The 24498-nt window shown below is 55.6% G+C and overlaps 1 protein-coding gene across 3 annotated transcripts in view; it reads right to left on the bottom strand.

The window, feature by feature from the left end:
- The window catches only part of CXXC5 (CXXC finger protein 5), a 34995-nt gene extending 23713 nt beyond the window's left edge, over positions 1–11282 (bottom strand). Inside the window, exon 1 of one of the 3 annotated variants that reach the window (XM_040444652.1) lies at positions 10760–11282. The gene's annotated coding sequence lies outside the window, so the exon portion shown is untranslated. Of the gene's footprint in view, positions 1–10596; positions 10701–10759 lie in introns of those variants that run through there. The other 2 variants (XM_040444649.1, XM_040444650.1) reach the window with 2 other exon arrangements.
- Between the last annotated feature and the right edge of the window lie 13216 nt (positions 11283–24498).

Below are 24498 nucleotides of genomic sequence, written 5' to 3'. Positions count from 1 at the left end.
TGGGGGGGGGGGGTGAGGCAAAGGCAGGGGGGACCAGTCTCAATTCCAAAGCACTTCCCCCAGGCCCCAAGCCTGGGGTACACAGGGACCTGGGAGGCCACTGTGAGCCAGCTCTGGCTGGGCGGCAGCTGCTGACGCCCCCACTGCCCCCCGGAACCTCCCAGGAGGACCTTCCGGAGGCCTCCCACTTGCCTCAGCCGATGAAACAGCATCTGCCACCCCCGCGGCGGCAGCTCAGGACAGGGCGGAGGGCACCACGAGGCCCCTGGGGAAGGCTTTGAAATCTGGACTATGGCCCGGCCCCTCCTGGCAGCCCTGGCCCTCCCACCACAGGCCCAGTTTCAGAGCATGGTGGGGGGTGCGTTCCAGCCCTCCCGCAGTGCGAGGGGCACACCCGCCTAGCTGCCAGGCCAGGGACATCTCCACTCAGACTGGCTGGGGGGCTTTGTTTGCCCCCATCTACTCGCCTTCCTGCTTGCCTTGCCTCCCTCCCAGGAGACCGGTGGAGGAAACGCTTCCTGAGAACGGCTGGGATTTTCCGCTGGACATTGCCTTGCTGGCAGGCTCCTTATCTCCCCCCTACCTCATTCCTTCTCCTAGAGCCACCCCTTCAGGCAAATCATACTCCCGCTCCATGTCTGCAGCCAAAGAGACCCCCGCCCTGCCCCACCACTCTGCTACTTGCCTCAGCATTCCCAGTATGCACCTCATCCAGCACATACCCAGGTAGAGTTGACAGTGAATAAGACCTCATTGAATAACATCCTCCATTTTGCAGATGGGTATACTGAGGTCAAGAGAGAGCCCAGTGACCTAAGCCTCCCATCCAGTGCTCTTCCTTTTACCACCCACCACACTTTCTGCCCCAGGAACCAATTCAGCACCAATTCAGACTATAGGAGGCATTAGGGTGACTGACTCCAAGCAGAATTTCTCAATGCTCCGGGTCCAAACGCCCAGCTGGCTATTCCAAGCTGGTTTCCCAACACTCTCGAAGCATCATGGTGATCTTGAAAAGAGCCCCAAATTCATTGCCTTTGTGACGTTAGACTCTGGGGTAGAGCCTCCTCTCCCCATTGCACAGATGGGGCTGCTGAGGCCCCCAGGGGAGGGGGGAGCTGCAGGCGGCCATGAATCAGAGGGGGAGCTGGGAAGCCGCCCGGCCCTGCCGGCTGTCGCTGGAAGCAACAGCCGGCATTTCCTCCTCACACTGGTGCCTCGGGAAGCGTGGGCAGCAGGCGGGTGGGCAGCGGGTGGGTGGGCACCGCCACAAGGACCCCTCCTGTGCCTACAGGCCAGCCGCACCCCCTTGCTGCCTGACTGGGCCCACACAGCCCACTCCCCATGCCAGCCCAGATCTCCAAAGAGGGGTAGATCAGAGACAGACCTGGGTTTCTGTCTCAGGTACATACTCATGTCACTTGAGGGCACCACAGGGAAGCCCCTCCTCTCAGATCCTCACTGTCCCCTAGCGTCAAACAAGATTGAAACATGACCATTCACGCTTCCTTTGCAGTAAAACTCATGGTTCTGTGATTCTAGAATCCCAACACGACAAGAATCCTGAAAAGAATCCCTCCGCTCCAAGCATTCTGATTCTAAATTCCTGTGACTAAAAATTCTAGGCCACCAAGATCTTACACTCCCAGGAAGAAAGGGGGCCAAGCCCACTCTCAACTGGAGTTATGGACCCAGCTAACCAAGACCCCATCTAGCTTTGGAGAAGGTGGGTCATGCAGAAGGGGTGGGTCTCTCCCATCAGGATCAACAGGAACTGGAAAGGCGGTGGGGATGGGGGGGGGGGGGCGGCTATGGGCCAGGAGATAGAGCCAATCTAGTCCTGGAAGACAGGCCACCCCCTCATGGCACACACAGCCACTGACACTGCAGATGTCAGGAAGCCCAGCTCTGACAAGAGTGGGTAGCTAGAGGTTTGTGAACCTGCACCTCCACCCTGCAGCTCAGAGGGAGGACAAGGCGTCAGGTCAGGGCTGGTCTCCCTGCTTCTCAGGTTCCAAGCCAAGCTCCACGCTTAATCTTCCTGTCTTCACCACCCACTGCTTCCTCCCTTCCACCACAGTCCCCTCACCTCTCAGGCTCCCTAGGCCAGTCCCAGACCAGGCCAACTGAAAGCCAGTGAGGACAAAGCCTCCCAAGCCCATTTGACAGATGGAAAAACCGAGATCTTGGCAGAAGACATGACCTGCACCAAGGGCTAGGCCCCAGCAGCCTACTGGTCTCTGGCCACATTTCTCAGCTCCTCCCCCCATTCCACTTCTCAGAATCCTCTACTGGGACAGTTGATCTCCACATAGCAGTCCAATCGCTAGCACAAGCACATCTCCCACCCAGTGTCCCTTGAGAGCACTCATTCCCACTGAATCATCTGATCATTCATTAATTCATTTGTCCAACTGGCCAATCGCCCTCCGCCACACACACACCACCTCAGGCCCCCTGCCAGGGGTATGAGGGCCCCAAGAAGGAGTGCAAGGCTTCTAGTCAACAAACACAGGGAGTGCCTGCTGTATGCCAGGCAGTGTGGACGGTGCAGTAAACATGCAGAACAACCGTGTCTATTCTCATGGTGTTCACAGCCAGTCAAGAGCTGTGCCAGGACCCAACCCCAAGTGGCAAGTCCTGGGGCAAGTAACAAACTGCCCAGCCTCAGTTTCCTCAACTGTATACTGGGATGCTAACAGCATCCAACCACTGGGCTACTGTGAGGACTAAAGAAAGCCATTAACACAGTGCCTGCCCCAGTAAGGGTTTAGGATGTTAGCCACTGCCATTACCATTGTGGAAACTTTATTAATTTATTATTATTATTATTATTATTATTATTATTATTATTATTATAGTAATAATGGGGGGATAGCAATTGATTACAGCAGAAGCTAAAGCTCTTCCATTACTTAGCTGGTGCCAGACACTGGGGGTACAAGAAGGAATCACTGCCATATCCCATTGCATGGCTGGCAAGGCGCGGGCTCACAAAACCCCATGAGCATCTGATGAATGAGGGAATCAATGACAGGAGGCATGGCCCTGCCTCCAAGGAAGGTATAATCCAGCATGTGTTCATATGTGTTGCACATGTATGTCCAAGCACTCAGGTGTGCACACAGATGTCTATGTGAGAAACCCGGGAGGTCTAGCAGAGGGCACATTACGTGGGAGGGGGAGAGCAGTGCACAGAACACAGCTGCTCAAAGCTGCCCCAGGCCCCAACCCACCCTACCCCTGCCAGCATCGCTGAGCAGCAGAGCTGAGGGCACTGTGGCAAGATCAGGGACCAGGCCTGGTGGGGAGAGCCCCAGAAAGATGCTTTGCATAGTTCTGGCCACCAGATTACAGGCCTAAGCTAGGCCCCTGGGTGGGGGTGTGGGGCTACCAGGTGCTGCCCCACAGGAATCAGGCCCTAGCACCCGCACTTTGCGTCTGTACTGGCACGGCACACGAGTGTTCCTGTTGGCGGGCCAGGCGAGTCCAAGGAGGTCAGAAGAGGTCACAGGGAAGGGAGGGAGTGGGGGGCCCAAGGGCTACGTGGGGTCTGCTGGACAGGGGAGGGTGGGTACAGGGCTCCCCCAGGGCCACCGGGCAGGCCTGGCTCTGCCCTGCTGGGGCCGGCAGCTGGAGGGGAGTAAATATAGCGCGGGGCGTCCCAGCCACATTCCTGGGAGGCCAGCACGGCCCGCCTGCCCGCCGCTCTAGGCAGAGCGCAGCAGCCAGGGCCCAGAACTGCCACTGCCCTCTTCCCAAACAAACAGAAAAATAAATAAAACCAGCTCTCACGCCCAGCACAGCTAGGGGGAGGGGGCAGGAAGGGGTGGACAGGGGAGCAGGCAGACGGACCAGTTGCCACGGTTTCTGTTCCGCTGAGGAGGAGGCCAACAAAAGAGGAAAATGGAGGAAAAGGGCAGGGAGATGGTCAGAGATGTCAGAGAAGGGGAGACGATGTGTATGAGGTGGAAGGTGTGACAAGTAGAGGTGTGGGGAGACAAGTCAGGAGGGGTACAGAAGGTGTTGGGGCCAGTTGGGGGAACGGGAAGGCAGCCTCTTGGGGTCAGTAATTCAGCAACTCAGCGACAGGGATGCCCCAAGGGGGGAAGCAGACAGACAACGGGGGCTAGGGCAGGGGGCTGGCTCCACAGGCCATGAAATATTAAAGAACCTAGGCCAGTGAGTGACAGAGGTCATAGAAATAAGAAGACTAGCCAGGGAGATCCTGGGACCCTGCAGCAGAGGGCTCCTGACCCCCTATCCACACCCCATCCCTCTCCACCACCGCCGGCGGAGCCAGTCTCCCCAACTCTCCTGCTGTGGCTCCTTTCTGTCTTTCTATCCAAAGGGACCAGGCTGAGGGTGGGAGGGGCCGTGGGGATGAGTGATGGCAGGGGACCTTAGCGGTTCCCTCTTCCCTGTGGCTGATCTGTGTGCAGTCGGCCTTCCAGAGCTGCCAGCTACCCAAGCAAGAAGGCCAGGAGGCCTGTCAGCACAGCCGCTGCCACGGGTGCCTCCTGGGGAAGGAGAGGGTAGACATCCAGCTTCCCCTTTACAGAAAAAAATCAGCCAAGCCACCACTTTCCACAGAGACCAGCGGGGAGGGAAGTCCATGCCTCACAGCTCAGCTGAGCCAGCGAGTAAACGAGTGAGCAAGCCAGCAGGTCATCCCCTAGCCCTCCCACCCCACCCGGGCCTCATGACCTTGGCCAGTCCCCCTGTCCCTGCGCCTGAGCCTTCACCAGTCCCACACCACCCTAGGCTTGGTGTGATGAAAGAAAAAGGAAGGTAACCAATATGGTGAAAACCTGCTGGGGGGGGGCAGCTGGGGCCAAGCATCTGCATGCAGATAGCCCTCCCGTGTGTTCTAGGAGGTCAGGTCTATTACCAGTCCCATTTTACAGATGGGGAAGAGAAACCCAGAGAGGCAAAGTGATGTGCTCAACGTCACACACCTGGTAATGAGCAGAATGGAAACGGAAATGCTATGTGTGAGCCACCAACTCTTTTCTTCCTTTTCACTAGGGGTATGAAGCCCTTGTCACCAGGAAAGCCAACTTTTATTGCATGCTGTGGGTTAGCTACTGGTGCTGGGCACTGACCAACTATCCTTGTGTCCATCTGAAAATGGCCTTGTGAGGCAGGCACTCTTATTATCCCATTTCAGGGATAAGGAAACTGAGGATCACAGAGAACACAATTCACCCAAAGGTCATATACCCAGCTAGACAGTGGCGTGGCCAAGAGTTGGAACGAGGTGTGACTCCAGAGCCAGTGCTCAAACACACTTGTCTGGGTGAGGTCAGAGTCTCCCTTGAGACCAGGGAGGAAGTTAAGAGGACCCAGTAGAGAAGAGCTCAGTGGTCCTACTGACCTCCAGAACAGACACCAATGAAAGGTCAAAAACAAGGTCACGACTACTGTGCCAGAGGGTGACCAGCAACTGCTCTGGAAACAGAACACGAGCAGAGCCTGTGGGGACACGGGGTGAGGGCAGTGTGTAGGGGCCTGGCCCAGAGTGATGTCTGGTCTACCTAGAGCCCATGTACCAGTAACACAAGCCCCTCCCCCAGCATGGGAATACTGAGGCTAGTCCAAAGAAGGCCAACAGAGCTGTCCTGTCGGCCCCCAAGGTTCCAACCTGCACCCCAGGGCCAGTGTGCCAGCAACTAATCACACCCTCTAAGAGCCCCTGATGCGGGCAGGAGGGGGGTAGGATCCCCTCCCTCTCTCCCAGGCCCTGCGAGCCCAGAGGGAGGCCAGCATCAGAGGCAGGAAATGAAGAAGAATTTGCGATCTAATTGAGCTGGCGGGGGATTAGGCGGCAGAATGCAATTACAGGGACTGGAGCAGGGCCAGGGGCACTGACACCCCAAGATGTGGCCTGGCCCAGGTGACTGGGCCCAGCCAGTCTCTGGCAAAAGACACCCTACTGTGGAGGGAAGGTCGGGTAGGCAAGGATCAGGCCAGACAGCTCTTAAGGATATAGAGGACTGCAGGGTTCCAGCTCCATGTCTCTCCCAGAAGCAAAAAGTTTTCCTGGGAATTCTCCCCCAGGGAATAGCCCTGTGGCCTCTCACATGGGGAGCAGGCAGCTAGAACACACGTAGAACACATACTTTCACAGGCTCTGCTCATGCATGTACACACATGTATTCATGCTTCCAGGAAAGCACCACATATCCATGTTCACTTGCATGGGGACAGACTCCCAACCTGCAGACACACAGCTCTGGCCCTTTGCTGCCACCAGCTCCACCAAAGGGGGGAAAAACAAAACAGAAGAAAAAAAAAAAAAATACACCCATGACCTTAAAATCCTTTTATTCCCATAATCACAGGCTGCCATCGCCGTGGATACGCGCTGTCACCCCGGCCCCAGCCTGTCTCCCTCCACAGCTTCCAAAACTCCCAGCAGGCAGGCAGACGGGGAGGCTGCCCAGTTACTGCCAGGGAGGGCAGAGGAGGGGAAGGACGGGGTGGGAGAGGTTCAATGCTACACAGACACACACACACACACACACACACACACACACACACACACAGCCTCAACCAGAGAGGAAGAGGGAGGGAGAGACTCAGAAAGACAGACTGGCAGACAGATACAGAAAAAGAAAGGAACACAGACACCAGCCACCAAAGACAGACACAGACCACTGCCCGCACAGCTCAGATATGCCCACTCCCAGATTCACATACCACTTTCCCAATTCAGATTCACTACTCAGGGAGTCAAACACCCCCAGATTTACAATACACAAAACACAGATATACACAAATCACAAGTACACACTCCAAAATTCTAAGCACACACAACTCAGAATATGCACATTCCCAGATTCACAAGGACAAATCCAACTTTCAGATATGTACTCAGATTCACAAACACACATGAACAGATGCAATGCAGACATACACAACTCCTAGATCCACAGATACACATGCCCTGATGCACAAATATACACATGCTCAGACTCCCACCCCCCCAAGGCAGGCAGACGGACACACGTTCAACACACAGATTTACAGATACCACATGCCCTGAGTCATAAGCACACACACCACCCAGCTTCCCACATCCCAGACCAACAGACTAGACCCACACAGCCTCATCTAGCAGCTGACACTGCCTTGGGCTTTAGGGGGCAGGTGGAATGGCTGGGAGATTCCTGGGTCTTTGAGGGGGTCAGTCCTTTTTCATTGCCTGTAGCCTGGGAGGTGGGCTCAGTGTTGGGGGGAATGAAGGGGGAAGTAAGAGAAAGAAAAAAAAAAAAAAACTTGAGTGGGATATTCTTGTTGGGCAGTAGCGCGTGAGTAACTGGGGAGGCTTTTTGTGGTCTGGTGAGTTCCAGCTATGAGTGAGAGTTTAACTATTAATACACTTAATCAAGGACACTTCACACACACGCGCGCACACACACACACACAGAGAGAGAGAGAGAGAGAGAGAGAGAGAGAGAGAGAGAGGCTAGGACAGCACCAGGTGGTAGGGATAAGGGAGGGAGAGCACCAGAAAAAAAGAGTGGGAAGCCCCAATCCAGGCCCCAGCGGGTGGGGAAAGAGGGAGGGGCTTCTACCCTGGGCCTGCCTCCCAAGCAGGGGCAGAGTTAGAAAGGTGGGGCTTGACACATAGTAGGTGCTCAAAAAATGTATGTTGGGGCAATGAATGAATAAGTTATTTACATATAGAGAATAGACAATAATAACAGTAATAACAGTAAATGAGCCCTGCCCCATCCCTGGCCAATAAGGCCATGCTCCAGAGCACCAGGACTGGGGAGTTAGTTCTGCCTTAATCGTCACCCCACCAGACAGGGGGCTCTAGGAAAGCAGGCCTGGGTCTGGCTCATCAGTATACCCCCTCATTCCTCCGACCTATCTAGAATCCTTAAAAAGTCAGCTGACCTCAGCTCAGCCCACACCCCTCCCCCCAGAGAGACCCCCATTTCCATTCCACTCTCCCATAAATAGCTAGGTGGGGCTCTAAAGAAGGTGGGGTATTTAATTCTCAGAGGCTTGGTTCTTTATGCAGATACAACCCTGCTTGCCACACTCCTATAAGCCTCAGTTTCATACTTGTCAAATGGGTAGAAGGCAGGCAAAAAGCTAGAAAGAGGAATCAAGAGTTGGGGCTTACAGTGGGAACCCATGGAACAGAGGCCTGTGCTGGCCTGGGCCCTGGATGCAGAATCCTCCCCTCCTTCTCCCTTCCCCCACCCGGCCCAGCCCAGGCGGGTGGACATTCCAGGCCTCACGTGATAAAGACGAGGCCGCTGGCCCACGGGTAAGTCAACAGGCTCTGTCGGGGGAGAGATAGGAGGCCCAGGCCAGGGTCACCTGCTGAGCCGGGAAAACAGCCGGGCCCAAATACACACATAAATAAGGCGCCAACCGACAGCCAGCCAGCCAAGGGTCTGTCTTCTGCAGAGGAACCTCTGCCCCCACCTTGGAAAGGGAGGTGGCTTTGGAGAGGGAGCCACAAGGCTGGCTTAGGGGCTTCCCTGGGAGAGCCCCAGCTCATGCCAAGATGAGGTTGGGGTGCTTCTACCAAGCTCCCCAGGGCTGACTGAGAACTCAGACGCCAACCTTCCTCAGCTGTTCCCACCCCTTCCCAGGACAAAAATCACCCCCTCTCCCTCCTCCCCAGGAGAGAACGATTTCCGTTCTGGGAGGGGGGTGACAGCTGCAGAGCGGGCCATTACCCCCCCCCCCCAGCTCCTGCTTGAGTCTCATCCAGGGAAACTGCTAAATCAACACTAGACAGTAGTAGGTAGCACCGACCTCAGTCTCCCCTCATAGCTCTCAAAAAAAGAGTTGGGAGGAGACCTCGGGTACCAGTTCCTGGGGTTCCTGCGGCAGTTGGGACCCAGGATACGGGGTCTTTCGGGAGGGGGCTCACGCGAAGCTTAGGCCAGTGCGACCGGTAAAAACATCTAATTGAAATGCTCTCAGTTGCACGGAAGGACACCCCCGCCCCCGCGGGCCGGGGCAGCTGAGGTGGCGCCGGGCGTTCAAATAGCGCTCCAAACAAGTCCGCAGCGACCGCGCACGCAGCCCCCGCCAGGCGGCCCCAGCGGAAAACTTGAAAGGGACTCTGTTTGCCAGCCGCCCGGGGCGGCTCCGGCGGGGGCGAGGGCCGAACGAACACACAAGCCCCCCTCCCCAGCGCTTCCTGAGCAAACGCGGGGGGGCTGGGCCCACCACAAAACCGAGGGCTCCGAACAGCGCCCGCCGCTCAGGGAAAGGCGGAGGTCAAGAAGCTGGCTTGCCGGATCCCGGTTCAGCTCTCCCCCAACACGAAGATGCGACTCGCAGACCACCCAGGATCCTGGGGGCAAAGTAGGGCGCGGCTGCCTTCAGACCCTTGTCTCGGGAGAAAAAGGGAGGTGTGGGTCTTGACGGATGAGTCCCTACAGAACCCCCCAAATCTGCTGCTGCCTCCTTGCAGCCCATGGCACCAGCCCAACTCCGCGCACCCCTTCCGAGCGGGAAAGAAAAAAGAAAAAAAAAAAAAAAAAGCTATCTTGCTCCCTTATTGGGCGCTTCAGCTCTTCTGACAGGTCCCGGAGGCAGCCCCCCAATTTAAAAACTGGGGTCACTCACTTTCTGTCGATTCTACAAATAAACAAAGCCAGGCGCACCCCGCGCTCCCCGCCGGAAAGCAGCCCACTCCGGGAGAGGACAACTTCCCCCAGCAAGAAAATTAACACATTCTTCTCGCGGCGGTTCAGCCCCTCGCTCTAGGGAAGCAAAGGGGAGGGGGGCTTGGGGCCGAACTTCATGGGTAAATTTGGGGCCAAAGCAGCGAGGCAGGCGCCTGGGACACCCGCCTCCCACACTCCGCAGCTACAGGAACACCCCCAGTCTCCCTCCCTGGCTTTGCACGCTGCTTGGCCACGCGGAGCTCGGGAGACAGGCTGAAAGACTCCCCAAGGCTGGAGAGGACGGGAAAGAGAGGCCTCGGAGAGCGGAGGTTGTGGTGGGGGTTGATACTTAGACGGTAAAAAAGAAGGGGGGGGAAAAAAAAAGGTCAAACTTGATCAGCCCGCCAGGCACCCGGCGGGCAGCGGGGGCGAGGAACCATAGGGGAAATATAGAAGTGGCCGCCGCCCCCTCCAAGTGGAGGGGTGAGACTCAGCCACGCGTGGTCCAGGGCAGCAGTTACTGTAGCCCCCAAAACACAGGGCTGCGAGGGGTCTGACGGGGGGAGTGCGCGCCGCATATCTCCAATCAGCCGCCCCCGCAGGCGGAGCGCCCGCCCAACACCAAGAGGTGAGGACCCGGGCTCCCGCCGCCCCAGCGCCCTCAAGCTCGAGTACTTGGGGAGGGGACGGTACCCCGCAGGGAGAGCCTCGGTCCCAACCCACGGCGCCCAAACCGCAGTCCCCGACCCTAAAACCCCTCTTTTTGTCTGTACTCAGTGATCTGCGACCGAGCCGACTGCGGCTTGGGGAGGCTTGAGTATAGCAGCGGCCACCGAGCGATCACCGGCGCTAGGGCTCCCAGGCTACAGGGCTCCGCGGCTCAGCCTGCGGGCGCCCCCCGCCCCTCCCAAACACGGACCCCTCCTTTCCCGTCCCTGGCTCTCCGCACCTGAACTTCGGGGGAGCTCGCGCCGCCAAACTTTCCGCCGACTTGCAGCGAACTCCGGCCCCGGCCGCGCACCGGGCCCCGAGGGAGGAGAGGGAGGTAGGCGGGGAAGGGGAGGGGGCCGGCCTCCGGGGGGGTCGGGGGAGGGCCGTGGCCCGACACCTACCGGCTCTCAGAGTCGTCCAAGCCGCCACGGCCGCCGCCGCCGCGAGGCCGAGGGGGAGGGGTGGGGCGGGGAGCTGCGCTCCGCTCTGGGCACCACCGCCGCGGTGCGCTCCGCTCCAGCCGCGCCGCCCGCCGTGCCCGGGTCCGGAGCCGGAGTCACGCCGCCGCGGCTGGCCCGAGGCGGGGAGGGGGGGGAGCCTGCAGCACCTGCCCCTCCTCCCCCTCCCCGCGGCCCAAATTAAAAAACAACAAAAAGCAACTAATCACCCCCGAGCGAAGCGCGGCGCGGCGGGCGGAGGGCGCAGCGTGAGGCGTCCGGACTCAGCAGGCGGCGCGCATGGCTGGGCGCAGGCTGGGCAGGGCTGGGACGCGGGGCCCGGCTTCGGGGGGCAAGGTTCGGCCGCTCTTCTCGCTCGGCTCGGGCGCCTGCTCTTGCCGCCGCCGCCGCCTCTGCTGCCGCCAGTGCCGCCGCCTCTACATCCCCGCTCAGGCTCCGCCGCCTCTGCCGCCGCCGCCGCCGCGCGCCCGCCCGGGCAGGAGCTCTGAACGCTGCCCGGGGGCTGCCGGCAAAACCCGGACCGGACTCGACGCTCCCTCCGGGCCCCCCCCCCCCCACCCCGCCCGCCTCCACCTCAGCTCCCCTCCCTCCTCCCTCCGCCTCCCTCCCAGCGCAGCTCTGGCCACTTGGACGCCGCAGGCTCTGAGGCCGGAGCCGCAGCCACTGCGCCTCGAGCTCCCCACGCTCTGACGAGGTCGGCCCAGGCTCAGCTCCCCAGCGCGCCCCGTCTTCATCTCTTTTTTCCGCAACTTTACAAAAAATAAGAGGACCTTCCCTATTTTGTGACGACCTGGTCTCGACGACCTACCTCGCGGGGAAATCCGCGGTCCCTCTGCCCCCTTGCCTAAGCACGCCGGAAGCTACCTGGACCAGTAGGGAGGGCTTGGCCTCGCCCCTCAGCTCTGGTGCGCGTAGGGCCTGGAACTCCTAGCCTAGGGCACTTGGAGCTAGACGCCGGTTCAAAGACCCCACCCTTACCCCAGCACTTTCCGGGACTCAGTAGGCTCTATTTCCCGGGAAGACTAGGAGAGAAGATTCTTGTCCCCATTTTACAGATGAGGAAAGCGATCTAAGAAACGACATTTTCTCTCCTACTCCAGCGCCAGTCCAAGCCCTGACTCCTGGGGCTAAGGCAACTACATTGTGGATCCCTGAGACTGTGGCCTACAAACGGAGCCTGAAACAGTGCCTGGCACAGAGCAGTACTCAGTAGAAACTGGTTGAAAGAGAACAAAAGCCCAGGGTACAGATTTGTGCCCGAATATCCTTCCCCTCACTCAGTGCCCCCTCCATCTGCCCAGCTTGGGCTAATCCTAAAGCTGCAGATGTCTTCTCTTCACTTCAGGGGCCCACAGAGCAAGCCCCAGGCTCATATAATCCCAAACTGCAGATAATCCCAAAGTGGGAAGTTTCTCTGGTTCTGTGGAATTTGTAGGTGGGTTTATGTTTCCTCCAGGCAAAAAACAAAAACAAAACAAAAAAACCCGACTGGAGACCCTAATAAGAGACGGGTAGCATGCCCAGGAAGTCTGCCTAGGGTTATATGTACACCCCCCAAATCTATTGCAGCTCAGATAAGAGAGAGTTAACAGCCTCTAACCCCGTGCCTCCAGCCACTGGCACAGCCTTGGTGGGAGAACTGAAACCAGCTCCCACCTCACTGCTTCCTCTCTGTGTGGCCTGCCTGTCTCCAAGGCAGGAGAGGGCCTTGGGGCCTGGGTCTTCTGGGAGCAGCCCATTCCCCAAGCCTTCTAAATTTGGCCTTGGGACCTTGACCCAACCAGGCATAGGGGAGTTAGGGAGATGTCAAAGGGCAGAGTTCATCTGAAATGTGTTGCTTCTTTACCAATCTTGACCTTCCAAGCCACAGGCAGTGACCCCTCCAGAGACATCGTGGACACTCCCTCCTTTCCACAAATGCTGAGAAGTGTCCTTCCTTAACTAAGTGCTAAGAATGGCTCCTAAGGGAGGTGTTTAGCCCTCTTCTCTTCTCTCATCTCTTCTCTCCAGCACCCTTCCTCAAAGCCACCTCAAACAAACGAACCATGTGAGTAAAAGCAAGGTACTTGCTATGGGAACACAGTTTTAAGAAAATTGAACACCTCTAGATTACCACCCCTAAACTGCTTAAAGAGAGACATTCTGGGCCCTACCCTGAGTGTCAGGTACTGTATTGGGCACTAACCATATAAGAAAAAGGAGGCAGAGTCCCAGGTCTAGATCCTCCAGAATCTCTAAGTACTTAGCCCACCTCTACTTACCTTTCTGGGGAAGCTGAGCACTGACTGTGAGGGGGAACTTATTCCCCAGGAGTTAGCAGCAGGCCTCAGAGGACTAGGAGCAAAGAAATGAAACTCAGTCCTGAAGGGCTCCTACAGTCTAGGGTCAGTGCAGAATCAGGTTCTGCACACCCAAAAAAAGCTTCATGCTGGTGATATTCATGGAGAGTGGGTAGTAGCTCCACCTAAAGGAATTATTATTACCCACTTTGTGTGTGTGTGTGTGTGTGTGTGTGTGTGTGTGTGTGTGTGTGTGTGTGTGTAAGACCTCTGCCCACCTCTGGCCCCCACTCCCCCCCCCCCCCAATGAAGTCAGGAGGGCAAAGGCCAAGGGATGGCAGGCTGCAATGAAGATGAGCCAAATGATCCCAATGATGACTTTCTCAGGCAAGGAGTATTGGTATATGCCTGGCCCAGTTTAGAGGTTGGATCTTGGAACCTTGGTCTTCTCCTGGAGGGAGACTCAGACTCTCACCTATTCAACCCAGGTAGGAACCAAAGAAGAGAGAGGCAGAAGTATCCATAGGGAGAACACAACCTGAAAGGAAATGTCATGTGCAGGCCATCCACAGAGAACTTTCCCTATAACAAACAAGTGGGGGCACCCAGAAAGGACTCCTGGGAGGTCTCTGGAGACCATCCCCACCCAGACCCCTTCCACAAGAAGTGAAGCCATCCTGGTCCACTGTTCTCACCTCATTCCTTGCCTCCAAAAAAGAATATTTAGGTTTCACATTGTTATGCAACCAATCAGCTTAGATTCAGCTATCAAATTTCTGAAGTCTCCAGCACCTTGCAGAGAAAGAGGAGCCCTGCACCCACCTTCACTATATTCTGGGTAGGAGTGTGACAGTCCAGGATCCTGTCCTGGTTATGATATCCACACCTGGCATTTATGAAGCTTTTATGAGTAGAGCATCAGGCTAAACAGCTAGGTACATAAACTCATTTAATCCTTTATTCAGCCTCAGCAGTAGTATCATCCCCATTTGTCAGATGAGGAAACTTAAGTGAGACTGGCACCAAAGTTGTTCTCCTAACTCCTGAGGTGATTTGCTGTCCTAGTGAGTCTTCTCACAGATGGATGTGCTCTGGGGTTCACCTCCATCACTTCCGGTAGTGATTCCTCAGAACCCATAAGCTCCAGCCAAGCCCCTTCCCCAGCTCAAGCTGACTTCCCTAATCAGCCCTAGGACTGCCTGCAATCCCTGGGCTCTGCAGACCAACACTATCCAACGCTTGTGGTTCCCTCAGACACCCCAAAAATCCCTTCACATTTCCATGGCTGAGGGTACTGTTCTCTCTGGCCAGGAGGGCCTTCATCAAGCTTATCTCATGAACTCCTCACTGAAGACCATGGCACGTGTCACCTCCCACTTCTTTGACTTCCATTCCCAGCGTCAGTTTGGCCCGAATCTACAGGGCTACTGCTAGCCTCTGTACAAAGTAGAAAAGGCACTCTTTTTTGGGAGATGTAGGTCCACCCTTTTCTTGTTGTTTAAGTTTACTTATTTTCGTAATCTCTACACCCAATGTGGGGCTCAAACTCACAACCTGGCAATCAAGAGTCCTATGCTCCTCTGTCTGAGCCAGCCATGCACCCCATATAAATACACTCTTTTTTTTAAATGTTTATTTATTTTTAAATAAGTTAAAAAAATTTTTTTTAATGTTTATTTATTTTTGAGAGAGGAGAGACTGAGCACAGAGCACGAGCAGGAGAAGGGCAGAGAGAGAGGGAGACACAGAATGTGAAGCAGGCTCCAGGCTCTGAGCTGTCAGCACAGAACCTGATGTGGGGCTTGAACCCACAAACTGTGTGAGATCATGACCCGAGCTAAAGTCGGATGCTCAACTGCCCGAGCCACCCAGGTGCCCCAATGTTTATTTTTGATAGCGTGGGGAGAGACAGAAAGAGGGGGTAACAGAGGAGGATCCCAAGCAGGCTCTGTGCTGAAAGCAGAGAGCCCAGTGCGGGGCTTGAACTCATGAACTGTGAGATCATAACCTGAGCCAAATTTGAATGCTTAACCGACTAAGCCACCCAGGCGCCCCATGCTCTTGATAGATCATGGACTGTCTTTCAGTGTCCCTAGCTCTGTTTACCAGGTGACTTTTGGCAGTGCACAGGCAGAAAAACTGTACTCTGTTGCCTGGCTTTGGGGCCCCCTCATCTGTCCCCTCCTATGGTCACAGTGACCACACTGCACAGAAATAGTTTTTATTTGCTCATTTGTCTCTTTGTCCCCTCACTACTACCACCCATGAAGTGAAAGGGTGACTCTGCTATCTGCCGTGTGCCTGAAGCCTGGCACTAAATAGGTACCAGTAATAACAATTGTAGCCCACGTCTTTCTGCACACTTCCTATGTGTCTGGCACCACACTAATTGCTTTCTGGGCATATGCTTATTTAATCCTCAGGCTCAGATACCTGCTTAAGGTTACAAAGTAACAAAACTCAGATTTAAATCCATGCGTTGTCTGAGGGATCTGCCTTTTCCACAACTGTCATTTATCAACTAATGTTGGTCATTGATTAAACATCCAACGACTGGGAAGTGGCTGCATAGGGAGGGCTGTAGGAGTTAGGGTCTTCAATAAAGATGGCCAGTCCGGAGCCTGGTCTAATGTCTAGGGCCCCTCTTTGGGCCCTGCTTCCCTCGCTTGTATCAAAGAAGATGGAAACAGGACATTTGGAGCCCTATCTCAGGGCAGGGTACAGGATAATCTTCAGTGGGGTCACACTGGACTGTGACCTCAACCAAAATCCCAGGGCAGGACTAGGGGTGCAAACATGGGCAGGGGAAGAGAGAAACCTAACTGCTCAGACATAGGCCCCAGGCCTCTGGGTTCTCAGCCCTCATAAACTGACCACTGGCCCTTAGGTCTCACCAACCCTGCCACCATGACCTTTGAAGGAAAAAGAGAGGTGTAAAACTAGAAAATAAGTTCAGAAAAGCCAGGTCTGTCTCTTAGGATGCCAAGGCCCCACTCATCCCTGAGAAATGAGTTTGGTGGCCCCAGCAGAGACCTAAGCTGTGTAAACTTGAGAAAGGAGGAGGGCAGGGTTGGGGGGGACTCCAGTCACAGAACAAAATGACTATGGGGTGAGGCTGGGAGGGAGCAGAGACCAGGCCAACACACACACTCACACTCTGTATTTCCCCTTTTGCCACAGACATGCAGACATGCTACGCACATGCCAGACAAGCCCATTCTCTGCCAGACGCAGGGAACTCAGCCTGTGTGTGGAGCGAAGAAAGGGAGTGGGGGCAGTTCGGGGAACATCATGCCCCTGGCTGTAGCTCTTAACTTCTCTCGGCACCTTCATGGTTCAATTGTCTCTACTATGGGAGTGCAACTGTGACCTCTCACAGGCCAAAGCTGTGGCTCCACGCACCCTCTCCTCCTCCCCCGCTGTGGGGAAGAGGGAGGGGCCAGAAGGTAACTGAATTGGGGTCATGGAGGAGGGGGAGGACACAAAGTCCCAAACCAGGAGGCCCCTGACACAGCCCAAAGGAAGGGGTGCCCTGGGTATCAAGAAGCCAGCCCGGCCTGAAAATGTTCTACCCAAGATCTACAGGGTCTGGTGGGGTGGTATGGGAAAGCCCTGCTGGAGGTCGAGGGGTGGGGCTCACAGACCTGGCCCTAAAAGCAGCAGAGTGTTATTAATGCCCCTTACACCGAGACTTTTGGGTGTTTGTTTTGTTTTGTTTTGTTTTGACACTGGGACTTTTGAACAGGACCTAGCCTCAGACCAGAGGACCCCACTCACCAACTTCTACTTGCCTTCAGACTCCAGAGAATGGGGTGCTCAGGCAGTGCCTGGGGGTGGGCCTGGGATGAACTCCTCTTTGAACTGGTGGGACTGGTTCTGTGTCTAGCCGCCTGGGCAGTCACGGGTTGCCTGCTGCCTGGGAGGAGGGAGGCCTCAGGAAGGGGCCCCTTGTAAATCGTTAACTCCCAGAGCCACAGTCACTGCTGCTGGGTCCCCTCAGCCCCACACCCAGTCGTGACTCTGGCTCTCAGAGTGTCTACCCCAGACCAGAAGTCAGAGGTCAGAGGTCCCGGCCAGAGGCCCCAGCACCTGGAGAAGTCCCTCCCTCAAAGATCAGGAGGGAGGTGTGGGGGCTGTCAAGGAGGGTGTCTATGGGGAGGACCCTCTCTCAAAGTTCAGAGTTTCTCACCATTGTTTGCCCTCCAGCCTTCCTGCTGCAGCCCTGACCTTTGCCTCTTAGGGAAAAGAGAGTCAGGAGCTCAGGGTGGGCCTCCTGGGGCAGCCCCTGGGCAAGTCCCAACCCCACCAGACCCTTATCCTCCTCAGGGAGGTAATTATGCTAGTCCCACCCACTCTACCTCAAGGAGTGTCACCAGGACTAGATAATGAATGGGCTGAGGAAAAGAACTAGATATTGTTCAGAACGGATAGGACCCTCAGCATTGTTCCAACCCTGCTTCCTGGTGCTGCAGTCCCCCAAGGGAAATAATAAAGGCTGCCTTTCTGGAGGCAGTGTGCTTGCTTGGTTATCTGTTTAGTAATCACATTCCCATTTTGTAAATAAGGAAACTGAGGCTCAGAGGTGATTTACCCAAGCTGTGGCAGCTGTACAGGAAACCAGACCAGGATTTGATTGAACTAACTGTGCTTTCAAGCTGAACCCTTGAGGGTTTCTCTGTCTCCTCAGATTCCTAAGCTATAGGTGAAGAGACAACCTTAAGGCAGAATGGGCTGGACAATCCTCCCTAGTGAAACAATGGGTGTGTGTGTATGTGCGCATGCGTGCGGATTCGGACAGGTACAGGAGTGTATGCGGACAAGAGACTGGCAGTGTCCCCCATTACCTCTCTGTAAGCCCCTCCTCTAGCTGCCTCTCAGGACACATACCCCAGGTGCTACCGCAGGGGAGACTACCCGCCCCTCCCCCCCCCACCCCGGCCCCACCACCTAAGAATTACCCTGCTTAAGACAGGCTAATGAGGGAGGATTGATGGTGCTACCACCCTTTTCACTAGGGAAGCATCTCAGAAGCCTAGGAGATGGAGACAAAAAAAAGAAAAAAAACACAACGTATAATCGAGATTGCAGATTCAGAAAAGATTCATAAGTGAAATGATTCCCCCAGGAAATATAAAAAGTTACTTACGGCACGGCTAAATTGGGCATACTTCAATCAGGGGATGTTGAGAAATCATTAAGATACACAAGACTTTTTTAGACATATGTGAGCTCCATCAAGAGGGCAGGTCATTGCTCCAGTTAGGAGGGGTCGGCCCTGAGCTAACTTGGCCTCCTCCTGTGTCACTTCCTTCCACTCAGACCCATGGGTGGGGAAGGAAGGGAAAGTAGGGAGAAACGCTACCTGCCAGGCCCCAGGGGCCACTGCCCCCAGTGATCCAGAGACTCTAGCAGAGGTTAGATAGAACTTTTCATCTTTTGAGGTAGCCTTCTGCCCATTCCAATAGCATTATGTAGTGTGGCAGGGCTGGAACTACTCACTTCTTTTGAAACATTGAAAAAAGGGACTCCCGCTTCCTATTTCCTGGCCCCTTAGAGATTCCTTGGGTGGGCCTAAGGAAGTAGGCACTCACCTTGGACACAGAAGGACCAGAATACCCTCTCAGACTTGGGTATGAGGGATTTGCCTTGAGGGAGGGCACAAGTCATTCTGTTTGGTCCCTTCTCCAGGGAACACTGAGGGAGTGAACCACTCTGGGAGGTTTTTGTTTTGTTTTGTTTTGTTTTTTTAACGTTTTATTTATTCTTGAGACAGTGAGAAACAGAGCATGAACAGGGGAGGGTCAGAGAGAGGGAGACACAGAATCCAAAACAGGCTCCAGGCTCCGAGCTGTCAGCACAGGGCCCGAGGCGGGGCTCGAACCCACGGACCGAGAGATCATGACCTTAGCCAAAGTCGGCCGCTTAACTGACTGAGCCACCCAGGCGCCCCACTCTGGGAGTTTTCAAGGATAATGGTTAAAAGACATTTTCCCCTCTCCATTGTAACCACCTCCATTTTTCCTGTAGAAGGCTTATCTGAGGGGCGCCTGGGTGGCACAGTCGGTTAAGCGTCTGACTTCAGCCAGGTCACGATCTTGCGGTCCGTGAGTTCGAGCCCCGCGTCAGGCTCTGGGCTGATGGCTCAGAGTCTGGAGCCTGTTTCCGATTCTGTGTCTCCCTCTCTCTCTGCCCCTCCTCCGTTCATGCTCTGTCTCTCTCTGTCCCCAAAAAAATAAATAAATGTTGAAAAAAAAATTAAAAAAAAAAAAAAAAAAGAAGGCTTATCTGAAGTCTAACCCTCCTCTCTTACAGCCTGTGGGGGTCTTTCTACCCCTTGCTTTCCTTGTCCTAGGACTTCCAAGGTGAGGCCAGGACATCAGTGAAATGCAGAGGGTCTCTGCTGAATACTGATCGCTCTCCCCCTTCTACGCATTTCTGAGAGCCAGGACTTCTGGGGCCTGGGACAGGGTCAGGCTTTACTTGTATCTCCATGCTCTGTCAAGGGCTTGGTCCCCAGTTGATGTTAAATAAATGTTTATTGAAGAGGAGGGAGGTCATCAGAAGATGGCTGGGATGATCTGTCCCATGGGGTTGGGTGTGGAGGAGAAAGGAGACAGGCCAGGTTGGTCAGGGGACTGTAGTGTCAGGCCCATATACCTGTGTAGTCCTGTTCTCCATCAAGTCATCAAGAAAGGCAAGAAACCTGAGCTGGATGGTGGTGGCCACGCTGCCTTGTGGGTGACCCGAACCCGATCCTGGCCAGGCCGAGGCGCTATTTTAAACGCCAACCCCAAGCTGCCACCTCAGCCAGCTTGGCTCATCTCTGGTTACAAAGGCACTGCCCACCTCCCAGCCACTTCCTCCTCCCTACTCTGGGACCCCCTAGGCTGGTGTTGGGTTCAATGTGCCTTGGGGAAACCCTGCTCTCTGTGGTCCTTAGTTTGTCAACTGGCACCAATGCCCCTCTCCATCCCCTGTGCCCTGCCCACTAGGCACCATAGTCTAGTCTACCCACACAAGGACCCAGTGACCTGCATTCCGACTGAAATTTCCCCTACAGATAAGGGTTCTCTTCTCCAGGAATAAAGGCATACCCTGGCCAGAGAACACGAAATGTTGGGTTCTTACTCTGCTGGGGCCAGAGTATGCAGTCCAGGATAGGGCAGATGTTACAGGAAGAAAGGAAGTAGGTTAGACATAAGTAGGACTTCCCAGCAGTGAGTCTGTGCACCAGAGAACCTTCCTTCACCTCAGTGCCTGCGTGCCTGCGTGGGTAGGCAGAAGATGAATCCAGAGGGAACCCCTTCCCCAGGTGTCTGGCTCAAGGGCTTGTGGGTCCGGAGACTTAGGCACCATTTAGCCAGCCCACAGAACCTTCCTCCCTCCCCTTCCTGGAGGGGCCAGCTCGGCACTCAGGTGGACCAGCTGTCAGCTGGCTGGGCCCGCTGGACTTGTATCCACAATCCTTCTCCTACTCTAGGCAGTAGCCCCCACTGGCTCTGAGGCCTGCCAGCTCCATACACAGTCCAACACCAGCCGAGAGACATTGCTGGGGCACCAAAGGAAGGGAAGGGAGGAAGCTGATCATCCATACTGGCTCCTCCCATCTCAAACTGGCTGGACAGAAGGCTGCCCAGGCAGCCTGAGTACCCCCTATGACCGCACCCGCTCCCCTGCCCCCATGCTGTGTAGTCTCAGCAGTGAGGTGTTGGCATGAAGCCTGGCGCAGCTGAGCAGTGACGCCAACAGCCCTGCCATCTCAGGCAAGCATGGTTCCCTCCAACCTGGCAGTTAGGGCCATGGCGGGGGGGGGGGGGGGGGGGGCGGAGTGCAGGGGGGGAAGTGTCTCCCACCCTCCTGGGTCTGAGACAGCTGGGGACAAAGCTGTTTTGGAAACCTCCCCCTCCACTATTGCAGAGGACCTCTGGCATCCCTGTGGGTCTTGGCCACCGCTTCCAAGCCAGGGGGCTGATCCTGAGGTTAGACCAGTGGTTCTCAACTAGGGCTGATTCTGCCTCCCAGAGGACACTGGACAATGTCTGGAGACATTTTTGGTTGTCACTACCACTGCTACTCATCTCCCACCCTCACAGTGAGAGAAGGTACTTCTGCTGTTCCGGCTTTAAATGCCATTTGTGGCCTGAGGAATTGTGGCAAGCCTCCTGCCCATCCACCTATCTACCAAGCAGCCTCTGGGGTTGTTAGAAAAAATGCCTATGATAGGCGGCTGGAAAAACTCTTCAACTGCTCATGAAGGGGGACTAGATGTATCCCACCTGCCAGGTAAGCTCTACAGAGCTCTCTCCCCACAAGGATTCTGGGTCTAGGACAAAGCATAGGGGCTGCCCTGCCCTTCAGGGCCCACTCCCAGAGGGCTGGCCCAGTCTGGACCTGGTTGGAAGCTCTGGTCTCCTCCTCCTCATCTCCCCACTCCCTCCCATTTCTGTTTAGGAGGTAGCCATGGTGGCTCAGCTCCTATCTCTGGTTTCCTAGGGAGCTCTGCTGAAGCAGCCCAGCCTCCGTGGGTCCATCTGTCAGGGAGGCTGTTCCGCCCCATCGATTGCTGTTCCCAGGGGGCTGTGCTGCTCGAGGGACCCAATGTGGCGGCCAGATAGGAGGGAACCACACCAACAAGAGGGAGTGGGGGCAGCCTGGCAGCAGGCAGAGCTGAGGGGGGCTGACACTTCAGTAACAAGGAACAAAGCTAGACAAGCATGAGAAATGCAGAGGGCCAGGGGCAGCAAGGCAGGAGGCTGGCTGGAATGACCTCTGAAGCCAGGTGGTACCCTCAGGACTCAGTTTTGCCTTTGGACACACTGAATTCCCACTTGCAAAGACAACAACCATAACAATAGCCGAATTTTACTGAGCAGGAACAGTGTGTCCAGGACTGGATTAGAGGCTTTGTACACCTTTGCTGTCATAGGAGGCTCACACCCCTCTAAAGCAGGTGCTGTTATGCTCTGACAAGAGAGGAAGAGGCCCAGAGAGGTTGCAGCACTTCTCAGCAGCCACACAGAGGACCTGGAGCTAGACTTGGAGGCGGGTCAGCCAGGCCTGTGGCTGTGCCCCAGCCCCAGACAGACAGCCAGACCTAGGGGGAGGAGGCGTGTCTGGCCAGGCTAGAGGCCCTGCCTACCCTCCCCCTCCCTGCCCTCCCCGTGGAGCCGCCTCCTCCCTTGGGCTCTGTGACATCTGCCCCGCTTCCCGGCCCCAGACAGCTGCCCAGAGCCACGTCAGCACTTCCACCGGGGAGCCTGGAAACTGGCTCAGCCCCTGGGCCATGTGGGACTGTTGAGTCCCCAACAGGGTGGCTCTGAGAGGGGCAACTCAGCTGAGCAGTGGCTAGGTCCGTGTGACCTTGTGCAAGGTTTCTCTGAGCCTCAGTTTCCTCTGCTTCAAAAAGGGGCTTTGGGAAAATCTTCAGAAGAGGATGCAGTAACATCTTGGGTGGACAGAACAAACATTACCCACAGCCAGAGTTCTGGGGGCTCCTCGGGGAGCCTTCAACCTCCAGCGTCCACTTGGGGTTGTTTGGTTATTTGGCGGGTCTCTTGGGGGTGAAAGGAAGGGTGGGGAGGTGTCCGTGCTCCAGCAGCGGTGGCTGGCTGGGGCCAGAGATAACCAGCGCCTCCCGGAAAATCATTAGCATCTGTTTGGGCCCCCGCAAAGTTGGCCTGCCGGCGCCTCCCCGCAGGAAGGAGCCCGTGCATGCCCCCACCCGGGAGCACTAACTGGCCCCCTCTTTCTCCTTCTCCTCCTCGGGCTCAGCCCAAACTCTTGTGGGAACAACATCCACGCACCCGGAAAAGGGGGCCCTGGGTGCAGGGTTACAAGCGGGGGTCAGGCCGCCCCGTCGGGGGTGTCCTGGCAAGGTGTGGGCGGTCCGGTCCGCGCTCTAGGCGATCCAGGCCGGCTCTTGGCGACGCCCGCGCTGGCGGCAGCCCAGGGAGTGTGTGGAAATGACACCGCCAGGGCGGTGGAGATCCCCCCTCCTGACATTGGCTGGAAAGTGGAGCAGCTCGTCAGGGACAATCAATGGCGATCGATCGCCAAGCGGCGCTGGCGGACGGCGTGGGGGAGGGGCGGCGGGCCGGCGGAGGTGGGGGCATCCGCACCGAGGTCAAACAACACACAGACTTGCAAAGGGAGACAGCAGCAGAGGGGGTCACCCGGACACACAATACGTAGTTAGAGAAACATCACTAAGGGGCACTGCCACCACAAAGGAGGTACAGTAACTACATGGGAGTTATACCACACAACAGTTTGTGCCACAAGTCTTGACACAAGGGTTACACAAATGGTTCACATGGACACACACAATAGTGTCCAGACACAACCATAGACACATTATCATACAACCAGTTCACCCTGCCACTCACAACAGGCCCTTGTACCACCACAACCTATGACCCTATGCCAGACACCTACAACATCCCCAGGACACAAAATGAGTAATACATTCCACTTGCTGGTCTCAAACCAGGCAACAGTAGGGAGCTGCATACTCTGGCTGCACAACAAAGTCACACAACAAAGCAAGAAAGTCACACAGCCAAATTACACATCTTCACCACCACCTCAAGGAACATTGTCAAATTGGGTGTCACGCTATGCAACAATGCAGTTGTGCCCTATATTGGCAACATGACAGGATCAAGAGCCTAAGTACACAACAAGGCCACACAGCACCACAAGTGGCACCTAGCAAATAAGACACAGATGCAGCTGTATGGCATCCCCAGAGGAGGATATAATGTGGCACAATAAACAAATACTGGGGCGCAGGCAACACGGCATTAACTCACAGGGTTCTGACATAACTAAATGAGCTTCTCCCAGGTGAGCACTTAGCACAGGGCCAGGCACATGGTGAGCACTCAAACCACAGCGGGTCTCAGGATCATTATTAATAGTTATTAGTGAGTCCTATCAATATAATGACTGTAACTACTAAAATAGCCTCACTCTCTCCAGTAGGTTCATTCCCCTCCAGGAACCTGATTCATCCCAGCAACAAAACTAGTTCTGCCATCACACACACCTGGGAAACACTACTCAAGTGCCACAAACACAACTAATGCTGCTACACTTAGCCACAACAGTGGTCACACGTTACCACTTTCCCTACTACGGAGCCATGCCGAGCACACACTCTGGGGCTCTGGTGGGGAAACCACCCCCAATCTCTCACCAGGTGCAACTCAACTAGTGCATAGCTACTGGCCCAATTTCCTGTCACTCTCACCGAGTTGTAGAACACAAAGCACCTCTCACCCAGTAGCAATCTACTCTGTTACATATGGCCCCAGACCTCTAACATAGTCTCCTTAAGGACCCTCGCTAATTAATCCCTTTCTCCATTTCCCCATGCAGAAACTGAGACATCAGTTCCAGAGC

This window comes from Herpailurus yagouaroundi, unplaced genomic scaffold (genome assembly GCF_014898765.1).
Source record: "Herpailurus yagouaroundi ecotype Mexico unplaced genomic scaffold, PumYag 192, whole genome shotgun sequence".
Classification (NCBI taxonomy): Eukaryota; Metazoa; Chordata; class Mammalia; order Carnivora; family Felidae; genus Herpailurus; species Herpailurus yagouaroundi.
Note: the sequence above shows the minus strand (reverse complement) of the source record. Positions and strands in the feature narration are given on the sequence as shown.